Source organism: Python bivittatus, unplaced genomic scaffold (assembly GCF_059951505.1).
Source record: "Python bivittatus isolate LINGU-HERP-01145 unplaced genomic scaffold, Pbiv_v1 ctg000020_np1212, whole genome shotgun sequence".
Lineage (NCBI taxonomy): Eukaryota > Metazoa > Chordata > Lepidosauria > Squamata > Pythonidae > Python > Python bivittatus.
Window position 1 is genome coordinate 85981805 of NW_028277030.1, and position 13159 is coordinate 85994963.

Here is a 13159-nt window from a genome sequence, read left to right on the forward strand (position 1 = left end):
TGAAACCAAGTATTGTGTAGTTGCTCCACTTTACTTTTCAAAGTATACATCATTTTGCAAAGGAGCTTTGAGAGGGTCCTTTCATGTGAAGCACCCCTTCAAAGATCTACACAGCCCTAAAAAAGATGGCTTGACCATGAGCTGGGAAGATAGACCAGCATAAACTAGCATATGCCAGAGAAGAAGGGTGCAAAAAGTAGTCCCTTTGAGAGTGCAGTAGACCCAGTAATTGTTTCTCTGATTGCTTCTCACTGATTGAGACCTGTAGTACACAGACATTCTCAGGGCTGGGTGCAGCTCTCGATGTATGAAAAATAAAACAAAGTTACACTGGATTACTTTTTCACAAAAACTGGCTCACCACTTTTCAACAATAAAAAGCAAATCATCTCAGAGTATCCAAAGCAAATAAATATATCATCAGTCCAGGAATGTTGTGGACACTCAAATTGTTTGTATTACAAACCACAACAAATCAGCCTGTTACCACTGAAAGAAAACATTCTCCCCATCACCTGAATCAAAATATTCTTTTCTAATTTATCTGGTTTCTAAGCTACTCAGGTTTCTGCCTTATAGCATATGATTAACATAGGAGGGGGTAGGACGGACAAGAATACCAGGATAGCTTTATCATAATTTTTGACATGGCATGACCAGAGTTATCTATCTTGAGCACTATGGCATTTTAGAACTTAGAGCTGAAATGAGGGGCCTTGTGGTGGTGGGGTGACAGGGGAAGGGAAGAAAGATGAAGCCCAATTGTCCACTGAAAAAAATAACCATGCTATTGGCATCAAAGGAGGGTTGTGGATTAATAATTTGAGTCTAATTTTAGTAGCTGTATTAGATATTATTACTATTAACAGGATATATTTGGAGTGCAGTTTTTATTCTGCTGCATTTTATGACCTTTCAACAGGATTTACTGAATGATGAAAGCTTGCGGTACAAGGAACATTTACACCATTATGCTCTTTTGGCAAAGACATGGAGGGAAATGCATTCAAAGGGCCAGAGAGAGCAAGTAAAGAGCAAGAAATTCTATCCAACAAGAGTTCTATAATCCATGTGCTAAGAATGGAACTTGTTGGAGAAGGGAAATTTCCACTGGGTATTTTGTGGAAGGGATGTTTTGAAGGGTAAATGAGACAGTTTAGGTCCTCCCCCCCCCCCCGCCCCATGCACACCCCTTAAGAAGCCTGGGCTTTTCCATGCTTCAGCCTTAAGATGCTTGACTCCTGTGCATAAATTGGCTGGAAATGAAGTTGACTTAAGCAATCCTTCCAGTTTTCAACCCCTTCCTTCACTTCAGCCATGGAGGTGGCCTGCAGCTGTACCTGGGGCATGTTACCATAGCCTCTGATTGGTGGTTCCCCTGCTTCTTTGCTCTTCCCACCTGTGCCAGGAAAGCAAGCACCAGACCCTTTCCTCTCTAGGGATATGTATTTGAAGATATGTGATTTCCACTTATAGACTGTTTTTATGACCCCTCGTCCCCTTCATACTTCACACTTTTCCAGATAGTTCACAAACTAGTAGACTAGTAAAAAGAAAAGGAACCTGTGAGAGATCATGAGGAGGCTGAGAAAGAAACAGGAGGAACAAATAGACATAAACAACCAACGGATGGGAGCGGAATTTGTTAGTAGCTTATCTCATAAACTACAACTCAGTCCAAGCTGCAAAAAACCAGGAAGAGAAGAGTTCACTAAGACACTGCCTTAATGAACTCACTAATAAAGGAGGGTTGAAGTTCCCATTTCCTACTGCAGTTTCTAAGCTTCTATACCTTACCCCAATTCTTGCATTAAAACTCCTTACCGAAATGATTTTTTTCTTTCTTCATCATGCCCTGAGGTATGGGGCTTGACACCCTTGTTTTATCTTTCTACCTGGCTTGGGCTAGAAACTGAAAGAACTCTTGTCAATTTCATCTGGTTAAAAAAAAAATCCACATTCTATCAATGTGTGAACACAGTTCCAAAGTTCCATTAGACCACCCACGACACAAAGAAATCATAGCAGAGGTTCATTCGTCAAGGCCTCTTCAGAAAGGGGCAGGCAGCCCAGAAGAAATGGCCCTGGACACCAGTAACCAAAGGGAAGGACCACTCCTGCCACAGTGGTCAAGAGTAAATTGGAGTGGAGTGTTTGTCTACAACAAAATGCAGCCAGCAATCTGGTAGCACTTCTGCTGCTGCCAGAAGTCAGAAGACACTACTTTTGATGCATGGCACAGTCAGATATTGCCTTCCCAGTGGTAGAAGATGACGTTGTGGTTCCCTACCCTTGAGAAACAGTGTTCTGTACTGCCCTGGGGAGCCTGGTCATGCCACTCAGCTCAAAGTTTACATTATCACTTCCCAGCGCTTCTGTCTGAAAGCAATAGAGGGTAGGTTATGTCATTTTTTATCCCATTACTTTGACCTGAAGTTTAAAACTCTTTGCAAATGTTGTCTTCAAAATATATTCTTCCTCTCATTATTAGGATGAGGAAGGTCATTCCTGGGGAACGACCATCTCTTCCCCCAGTGGAAGAGAATATCTTTAGCTCAGGTTGAACTGTGGAGTCTTTGATGCTCTCTGAGCTTGGTTGTTTGACTGCAGACATTTCATTACTCAGTCCCCCTCAGGACTGAGAAATGAAACTCCTAGTCTTACAACACATGGACAGATTCAACCATAGTTTTAGCTGGGCAACTGTGAGCATCCCAGACCAAGCTAACTCCAAAAATGCTAGGGAATTCCTGGATGCTTGGCATTCTGACAAATCAGTCATCAATAGACACATGGAAATAAACCATATTTACACACCATTCAAAGGAGACAATAAAAGAGCTAAGAAGGAAACAAAAAGACCAGAACATGTCCTCTCCAGCAGCCAACACCCAGATAAGCAGGGATTAACACCAGGCAAAAATCAAGCAGAAAACAATACCCTAATCAAGGCACTACCAAGGAGAAAACCACATTCCCGCCAACACTGGCAGGGCAAGCTACGGTATATAAACAAGAAGCAAACCCCACACTCAGTCACACTGATGATGTTACCTAGTTGGGTAATGAAATGTCTGCAAGCAAACAACCAAGCTCAGAGAGCACCAAGAACTCCATTAAATCAGGAACAATGATCTCTGATGTAGCAGGCATTTTGATGGGTATTATCCTTCTGAACTTGCAGTAGATAGGGAAAGGAGCTGCCTACTGAGTGTTTAAAGGTGAAGAAGAGATGCTGAAAACACAAATGACTTTGATATCTGGCTTTTCAACACCAACTAATACAGGCTTTAAAAAGCTTTTCAAATATTCTTGTGTAAGAGAGGTTCAGGTTTCAGTGAGAAACCCCTCTTCTTCAAGCATGTATAAGAACACATAGAGGGGACATGGTCATATAAGGTCACATATGCAGTAGTGTCCGTAGGCATCCATGCATACAGCATGAATGAATATAGGTAAGAAAAAGCCCTTTGCATCTACAGCTGCATATTAAAATCCACAGAAGCAGGAACTGGTACCTTCAGAGACCAATTAAAAAGGGAACACTCAGTACAGATTCATCCCTGCATGGATGTGATTCTATGCACTTTGAAGAGTACCCGAGAAGGCCCAAAGAGTCTGTTTAAAATCTATTACATTTTACAGTTTAACTTAGTGCTCAAACAGCTCATAAGCACTAGGATGGCTGAAATACTAATGTTAACCCTAAGCCTTTGGAATGTATATAAACCAACATTTCAGTGAAAGGATTTATTTGAGTGGGAGAATACTGGATTTGTTAGGTGCAGACAGATGTAGATGACACCTGTAGAGCTTTAATACATTGATGTTGGTAACTGTAAACCCCTGGGCAGTCTGAAAATATGCAAAACCACAACACCAATGAATTGTGCAGCATTCTGGTGCTCGGCAGGCAAGAGGGTCACAGCCATCCAATCGTTTTTCAGAGTACAATTTCTCCCTTGTATCCCTTGGTAGCTTAATCATGCTTAAAAGCAATTGCTAAAGCAGTTGTTGACAGCTGTGCTGAGTATGGGAATAAAATACACACACACGCACACATACACACATATACATGGCCTGAAGCTACAGGGACCATGAAGCAAATTTTGTTTGAAAGAACCACTATAGCCACTCATGTCACTGTGTAGAGTAATATTTCTCAACCTTGGGAACTTTAAGATGCGTGGACTTCAACTCCCAGAATTCCCCAGCCAGCCATGCTGGCTGGGGAATTCTAGGAGTTGAAGTCCACGCATCTTAAAGTTCCCAAGGTTGAGAAACACTGGTGTAAAGAAAGGGAGAAAGAAAACACATGAAGATCTCTTTCTCCTCATCACTTCCTCTCACCACTGATAGCTGATGATAGAGTTGCCCAGCAAAATTCCCATGGACTGTCACAGTTACTTGACCTGATGACTGAATGTACCACTTATGGTTCATACATGGAACACAGCCTGGGAGGTAAGCAGGGAATAAAGTAGAGACCTTAAAGCTTTCAATTACATCAGATGACTCCCATCTTAAGAAAAATAATGCCAGTCATGATAACTTGTAGAGATATGCATTACTATACAAAATAAATCTGCAGCCAAGTTGCTTATTCACTAAATGAGGAAGCCCAGATTCTAGTCCATCCTCAGCCACAGAGGCTCACTGGGTGACTTTGGGTAAATCTCTCTCAATCCAAACTACCTCACAGGATTGTTGCTGTTGAGGGGAGAAATGGGAGGAGATGGCATTGTGTAAGTCACTTTGAGCTCCTAAACAAAAGGTTGAATATTAAACAAACAAACAAAAGGAGTTTTAGCTTCCTCAGCAAGTTGTTTTTCACAATTCTGAGTTTCACAGGACATTTTCTTGGATCAATGGGGAGGAGCAAAGTTAATGTATCATGGGAAAACCAACAAGAGGTCAGCTGACCCAATCAACTCATCTCAAAGGGGTCATATTTATCTATTTGCTGTTGTCCCCTTTTTTTGCATGAACTGCCAGTCCTAACTGGGTGTTCTGGCTCCCAGGAAACCAACATACATATACATATACAAATCTCCTCTCACCCCTATGGGTGGTATGTGTCTTCTTCAGTCTCAGGCCCTCTACCAGAGGCCTGGGAGTTTGAGGGTTCTGTGCAATATCTTAGCTGTTCCTAGCACTGCACTCTTCTGGACAGAGAGCTCTGATGTTGTTCCTGGGATCTGCTGGAGCCACTCTCCCAGCTTAGGAGTCACAGCCCCGAGTGCTCCTACCACCACTGGGACCATTTTGGCCTCTTATCTCTCTATCTCTTGTCTTACATGTATGAGACAAGATCTATCTATCTATCTATCTATCTATCTATCTATCTATCTATCTATCTATCTATCTATCTATCTATCTTCCTTCTCCACAGTAATATAGCCTGTCAACATTTATTTGTGCATTTGTGATTTTATGAGTTTTAGAACTCTGTGAGGACTGAAAATGATATTTTAAGGCAGTGTTTTTCAACCTTGGCTGCTTTAAGCTGTATGGACTTCAACTTCTAGCATGGTGGCTGGGGAATTCTGGGAGTTGAAGTCTACACATCTTAAAGTTGCCAAGGCTGAAAAACACTGTTTTAAGATATATTTTGGCAATTGCCCAGTGATAAATAAGCAACAAAGGAGAGTTAATGAAAGGAAGAGGGGGGAGAACAGCCTGTACAATCTATCCTTGTTAGCACTCTGTTATTGTGGAATAGCTTCATCAGATATAAAGCGCAGTAAAAGTGTCGCAGTTGTTCATAGACAAGCATAATTAAAGCAAAAGGATACCTAAACAACATTCACAACATAGAGAGCCCAGATGTAAAGGAGTGTGGAGGAAGCTTCTCTCAGTTCAGAGTAACTGGCTCTCACTAGCTCACTTAGTGTGTGCAGATGTAGCTTCTTCATGAAGGATGACTTATTTATTACTTTATAGCTGCCATTTAGTCTAAAGCAGTGTTTTTCACCCTTAGCAACTTTAAGATGCATGGAATTCAACACCCAAAATTCCTCACCAGCATGAAATCCATACATCTTAAAGTTGCCAAGGGTGAAAAACACTGGGCTAAAGCATTCAAGACTGCATACATGGATACTCTCCTACTTGATTCTTAAACCTTGTTGTGTATGCTGTGTTAGAAGGGGGTATGGATAGGAGAAGTCTCCAAGGGGTTTTCAGCTGATGCTGTTTAGATAGCATAACATTCCCTGATCAAAATCCATCTCTGGTATTCAGAATACCCCAAATACCCAGAATCGTGGACCTCATCAACCTTTGTCTCACTACTTACTTTCAGTTGGATGGACAAAGAGGGGATGGGAGGAGTCACATGCAAGCTCCAGCCTCCAACTGCCCCCCCCCCCCAGGCATAAGGGTCCCACAAAGTCCTCAAGGGGGTTCTAGGTAAGTTTGAGTGAACAAAAGCTTATGAGGAACCTGGAGGAGACAGAATTCCAGATGGGAGCATGGCTTCATGCAAGCAACCTCAGAAAGCTTGCTCAGAGCTTCAGATTGGATAAAGCAATGGCTATGGAAGTCCCATTATTACATTAATGAAACTAGAATTAGAATTTATTTATTTATTTATTTATTTAACCACATTTATAAGCCAGCTCTGCTGTGAATCAAACACCATTTTACATCATCTGGAAGCATTCTAAAATTCTCTTATTTCCTGCTGAAATATTTCCTACCTATTTAGTAGGTCTAATATTGCACAGTAAAAGCAGCCATGATAGAAATATTAAATTGCAATCATTTATCAAGAGAGCAGTATGGTGCTCAAATGAACTTACAGAAAGTCATAACCATGTTAAGTTATGACTTTAAGATGCCAGGCAGCACTGTTTGTTTGAACTGCTGATTTGTAACACCAAAATGAGCTTTGCATTCCTGAGTTTAAAAATACTAATCTGTTCCTATTATATCTGGAGATGATTTTTCATTTTGGGTGTTTTCTTGTCTCTGTCAGTACAACATACTATTCTGGCAAACAAGAAGACATCTAACCAGAAAGGATTCAGTGCTTTATTTAAATATGTATAATTTGATTATTCTGTGTAATATACAGTTTAAGCTACAAAGGAATTGAAAATCCAGATGTAGCCATAGACATCCCTTCTTTGTCCAAAAAAGCACCCCCTGAGGCAAGAGTAGGTCTCTGATCTCCTCTAATATTATAGATCTCAAGTAGGTACTTGAGTTGGATCAGAAAATGGACCCCATTACAGAAGATGAACTATGTTTGATCAAAAGATTGTTTCTTCTGTTTGTAGTATTTAACCCAATAAAGAAGTACTGGAATGATGGGACTATTTAATTAAGTTCCCAGACAATTCACTGGAATTTGGCAAATAAAACTGTTTCCCATCAAGCAACTCTCAGAAGATGAAACTTAACCCTGGACAGGACATCATAGGGCTACATAGATCTTCAAAAGAGTCCTTTGGTTCATCAGAGCTTCAACCAAATCACTCCTCCAAAGTGAAGCTATGATAGGAGTGGTGCCCCACTTTTAGCTGTCAGGGCAGAAGAGCTCTGGCATTTCACTTTCATGAATAACATGCTTTGGGAGATGCATCTCTGTCAGTAAGTAAGGCAGTTGATTGACATGAACTAGCCCTGTAGCAACTCATTTCTTCAACTTCCGTAAGTTGCTTTAGGGTAGATTGTAGTTGACCTACACAGGTGTGATGCATCCCTCATGACCACCATGTCTGGAGGAGCTGTAGAGGTACACGGGCAGCAATTTTTCTGTGGAGGGAAGTGGGGGTCAAAGTGGTGCCCAAGCATCATGGAAGCATTATTATACAGGCCCTGCCTTTTTTCCACATATGTCATGACATCAGATGCATATCCCAAAGGCCAAACCTGCAGGGACTCTGCTTTTACCATTCTGCCAAAAGCAACAACAGCCTATAGATGCTGGTGGTCATGAGTACTAAACAAACACAAATGGGGATGGAGAAGTAGAAGCTAGGGATTTTCTCCAGAAGGTTGAAATTATTCCTCAAGTAATAGCAGCCTGCATAGCATTTAATCTCCTAATTAGATAAATTCATTCCAGTTTTTGTGGAGCATTATTCCTCAGTGCTATCATGCTTCCACTCTAAACTGCTGTCTTCAGTCCTGTTCCAACCAAGTTACTAATTGCCACAAGCTACCCAAAGGGCACATAGTGCTCATCCCTGCTCTAACCTTTCAGTTAAGTATGGCATTGTTTTACTGAATGCACACTGCAATTTATCTATTTTTTGATATCTTATTGTGCTTTTAACCTTTGTTTCTAAATTACAGTAAAGAAAGCTGGGTTATAAGCCCATACTAAATATATACAGTTTCCAACTATGTGTGTGTGTGTGTGTGTGTATTGTTGGTGGTCTAAAAATAACATCAACTCCCATCAAATCTCATTATCAGTATGCAGATAACTAAGTCCTAATCTAGAGAAATAAAGCAAATCATTTTTCTGCTACTTGGGAATATCTCACTGGCTCAGTTATGGAAAATAATTTTTGACCACCCTGGAGAAGGAGCTCAGAGCCAGTCTTTTGGCATATCCAGTGGCAGAAGGTAATCAGTTCTGGTGGGTCTGGGCTCAAAGCCCAGCAGATATTATGCAAGTCTGGTCATGGGAGAAGCTCAGCCCAAAACTGTCTGCTGTTCTATCAAGATGGTGATGGCTACAGTGGCTGGACTCTGAAGAATTGCAGTCCCAATACTTTTGAAAGAAGCCACATTGGGAGGATTGACTTCAACCAACACAAAGGACCAGTTCATGTATTTGGCCAAAGTAACTTGTGGGGAATCAAAATCATGATAGCAAATTGGGGACCTTGTAGTGGAAGAGAAGATGGCAACACGTAAAACACCCTTTATCTTGCTTTCAGACTTCAGTCAGTGAGAAAGAAGCTTTGAAAGAACATTACTTCTAAAAGAGGATATTCACAAAGGTCTAACTTGTCCATCAGTTAAAACTCCATCAGGAAACTCATTCCCTTCATTACTAGCTTTTCTTGTGGGAAATGATGTTTGGTCTTCTTGAATTCTGCTTGACGCAGCCTCCTTACATGCAAACCATTACTCTTCAATTACACCATTTGTCACTTCCTGTTAGTCAGAAATCAACTGCTCAAGACTAAACAGCATGGAAGAATTATGAAGTCCCTGACTTCTTTTACAAACACCTACAAACAAGTGGAATATTATTCTAAATTGCCAAAGAATCCTTGTTTTTCAGCAAGGGAAACAAATATCTCCTCTGGTCTATTAGTTCTCCTTGCTGGAACAGCATATTCTCCCTGCAGTGAATACCTATGAGTAAACATTAAAATGTGAAATTCAGGATGATTTCTGTCACATAACTGGAGAGAACTGATTCATAAAGCCAATGTGCTTCTGTTTTAGTGGGGCAAAAACTAATAAGCTGATAAGTCCAATGTGCGAATGCCATGGATAGCCAAGAAAGCAAACAAGTGGATCATCCAACAAATCAAATCAGGGTTCTCACTTGAGGTCCAAATGACCAGGCTTAAATTATAATACTCTGGACATGACACATGCAAAGACCTAGCTCTCTGGAGGAGGCTCTAATGTTGGGAAAGATGGAAGGAAAAAGAAGAGGACTATTGCAGCAAGGTGAACAAACTCAGTTACAGTGGCAATGGGTGCAGCAATGGAAGACCTGAAGGAGCAGATTAGGGACAGATTGTCATGGAGAAAATCAATGTGCTTGCTATGAGCTGACTTGACTTGATGGCACATAAACAATCTATCAATCAAGTCCAATGTAAAGGAGGAATTCACATTTGAGTAAAATTAAAGTTAATGCTGGGGACTACACTGTGCATTCCCACAATTAACCATGAGTGCTTCTGTGTGTGCAAATACTGGGCATTATTTCTTCATTAATACAGATAAACCGTATAGGTTTACCTGTTTATCTGAGAGGATGGAATTTAAGCTGAATCCTGTGCATCCAGTTTATTGGTCCCAAAGCTGGGGATCATTTCAGAAAAAAATATTCAGAAGAAGGAAGGAAGGAAAGAAGGAAAGAAGGAAGGCTGCAATCTTTTTTTTTTTATTGACATCCCCAGAGAAATTTGTTACCAACCTGGAAAATGGTTACAGAGGTAGTGATGATTTAAGATAAAGCGTTGGCACCAGTTTACTTGACATCAAACTGAACTGTCCTTGTTACAACTTTCTCTACATAATTTTTCTATGTAATTGTAATTACATATAATTGTGCCAAGAGAGGGAGAGAGAGAGAACAGGAGTAAGCAAACTGATGTTTTGAACTTGAGATCCCATCAGTCTCAAATCAATGCAAGTGATTGTGGGAGCTGTAATATTTCCCTATCCCTGAAACAGAGTTCAGTTTTCCAATGCAAACAACATCTATTTGGCAATGGGGGCGTGGAATAGTGCTGGTCAGAAATAGCTAGTCTTTGGTTATGCATCCTCTAGTAACTCTTCAGCTAGATTGATGTAATGTGTTTTCACATGGGCCCTTGAGATTGATTTAGAAAGTGTAGCTTGTACAAAATGTAGCTGCAAAAATTTTCATTGGTTTGATGTAAAAGAGTGTTACTGGCCTCTTCTGATTTAAGAAGCTCTAAAAAGCTTAGTAGTTGAAGGAGTAAAGCAATCCCTGTCCTCTAGTGACCTCTCCATAATCAGCTAGAGAAGTTGTTTTGGTTATTCCACCATCTTAGAAGCTTTGGGCTTCCAGAACTTGCAATACAACTTTTTTAGTGGTGAGTTCCAGCAGTTCAATAGCCTCCATCTGGAGGTCAGACCCACACTGACATTGGTTAGGTTTCGCACATAGTGTTTTGCCTGTTGTGGGACTATGTGTCACAACAGCCTGGTTTGAACAGGTTATTCAATTGAACACTGACTGAGTGTTATGGATTATTGTTTTTCGAGACACACTGTATGTTGTAACTGCTCTAGCCTCTTCCAGTTCCATGATTCTATGAAGTAGTTTCATTTATCCAGGAGGTTATATTGCTTTACCACTCACCTTGGGTTAACTGATAATGGGTAAGACCAATGAAATGCCACACACCACCTTATGATGTTCTTTGGTCTCTCCCTCTGGAAGTCCAAAACACCTTATCAATCACAATTTCCTAATTCTCCCATTTTCTTTTAAGATTAGTAGTCACAAGGAAAAATATTCCATCTTGTTCTTTATTAGGGAGAGCCCAACGCTTTGTAGTAGGACTGGCTCTGTGTTTACTGGACCTCACTCTGAAATATATGTTCTTTCTCAGTTTATACTTCTACACAGCAATTTGAGATTAATTCTCCCTGCTGTGGTAGGACATTCTTCAGAAAAAGTATGCTTAGTATTGCACTGTGTTTATCATCTGGGAATCATTTCTATTCCTTTGTGGATTCCAAGCAATAGTATCTATTCTAATCAATTTAATAACTACAAACAGGAAATACTGCTGTGGTGACTTTTACACTAAGACATTTTCCAAAATATACCAGTCTTGCATATCTGTAATGTTTAGGGGCTGGATGTTGGAACTTCATTCTAAACATAATTGAATGTGAACCTTAGCTATAATACAGTTATGTTCCATTTAATGTAAGGTAACACAGCATAATAGGAAAAAAAAAGGATTGTATAGTTATTTAAAAAAGAATTGTATTGGTACAGACATGCACATAAAATGTTTTGCAAATAAATAGTGCCCTCTGGTGTCTTATATGCATACTCCTTTTGTATTGTTTCAAGGAAAGCGAAAAGAAAGCAACATAAGGTTTATCCTTACATCTTGCACATATATTTGTGTGGCGCATTGCTTCCTGAACATGGTGTGAGCAAGAATGATGCAAAGTCTCCATCTTTTAACTAAGAATAAAATATGAACTCTTGTCTTTTCATCAGTCTCCAGGAAATGTGTAATGGAAATCCAACTAGTATTTACACACTTTCCTAACTTTATTTCAAGTGGTTAAAATGTCTAAAAATGTTAGCTAAATATTATAATTATGTAAAACAAACAACAACCCCCCCCCCAAGACTACATTTACAAATGCAACTAGAGATGGATGATTCCCTAAAATTCAATTGTACTCCATTTCTTAGTTTTTCCAAGTTTAAGCTTGCTTTTTCCTGCTTCTGCACTAGTTTGTGATCGTTCTCCTCCCCTTCCAAAGAAAATAAAATCTTTCATGTACATTTTAGGAGTATGGCAATATAGACATATTCATTTTTCTCATATGCACATTTTTGCCTAATGTATATATTTGTGTGTGTGTGTGTACAAAGACAAATATAGTGGCTGGATAGTGTAGTAGTTAGAGGGCCGCCTTTTGACGTGAGAGACCAGGATTCGAATCCCAGCTGGTACCTACCTTACCAATAGGGGTCCTTGGGCAAAGACCCCCTAACGCTTCACCTGCCTACCCCAGATATGAGAATGACATGAACTAAGAGAGCCATGCTGGCTCAGATGTCACCTGGATTAACAAGGTCCACGTCAGATGTTGGGGAACCAGGACAGGCTGATGATAAGTGAGCTACTGGAACAAACTGTACATGGATGAGACAAGAGAACCTGGAACTGATGGAATGCTACTAAAACAGTAGACCTAATGAGAGGGGATATATGAAACGTATGAGGGAACTATGGATGGACAGAAGACCTACATCCACATTAACAGAGAAACAGCTAGTTACCCAATGCTTCAACATAGTGAAGAGGAAGCTACTCTCACAACCTGAGGTAGACCAACTGCACATTACATCCTGGACCCAAGAGCCCCTGGAAGAACAGCTGGATGTGCAGCCAATACCTGGAGCTGGAACGTCACTGCCACCCCCTCCATTACAGAGCACAGCAGCTAGGAACAGCTAAGATACTGTGCAGAACCCTCAAACTCCTGGGCCTCTGTAGAATTGCAAACTGCATTGAAGAAAGTCAAGAAAATTCAAGAAAGTTTTGGTTTCAGCATAAAACTGTATTTCAGATCAAGCACAGTTCTATTTGCATTGTAAGGAGAATTGCATAACTGGTTCTTCATTCCTAAATTATATGATGATTTTATATGGCCTTTCATCCTTCTACTTCTTTTTTTTTTTATGTTTCATATCAATGGATCTATGAAACAAGACATGTTACTTTGGGTA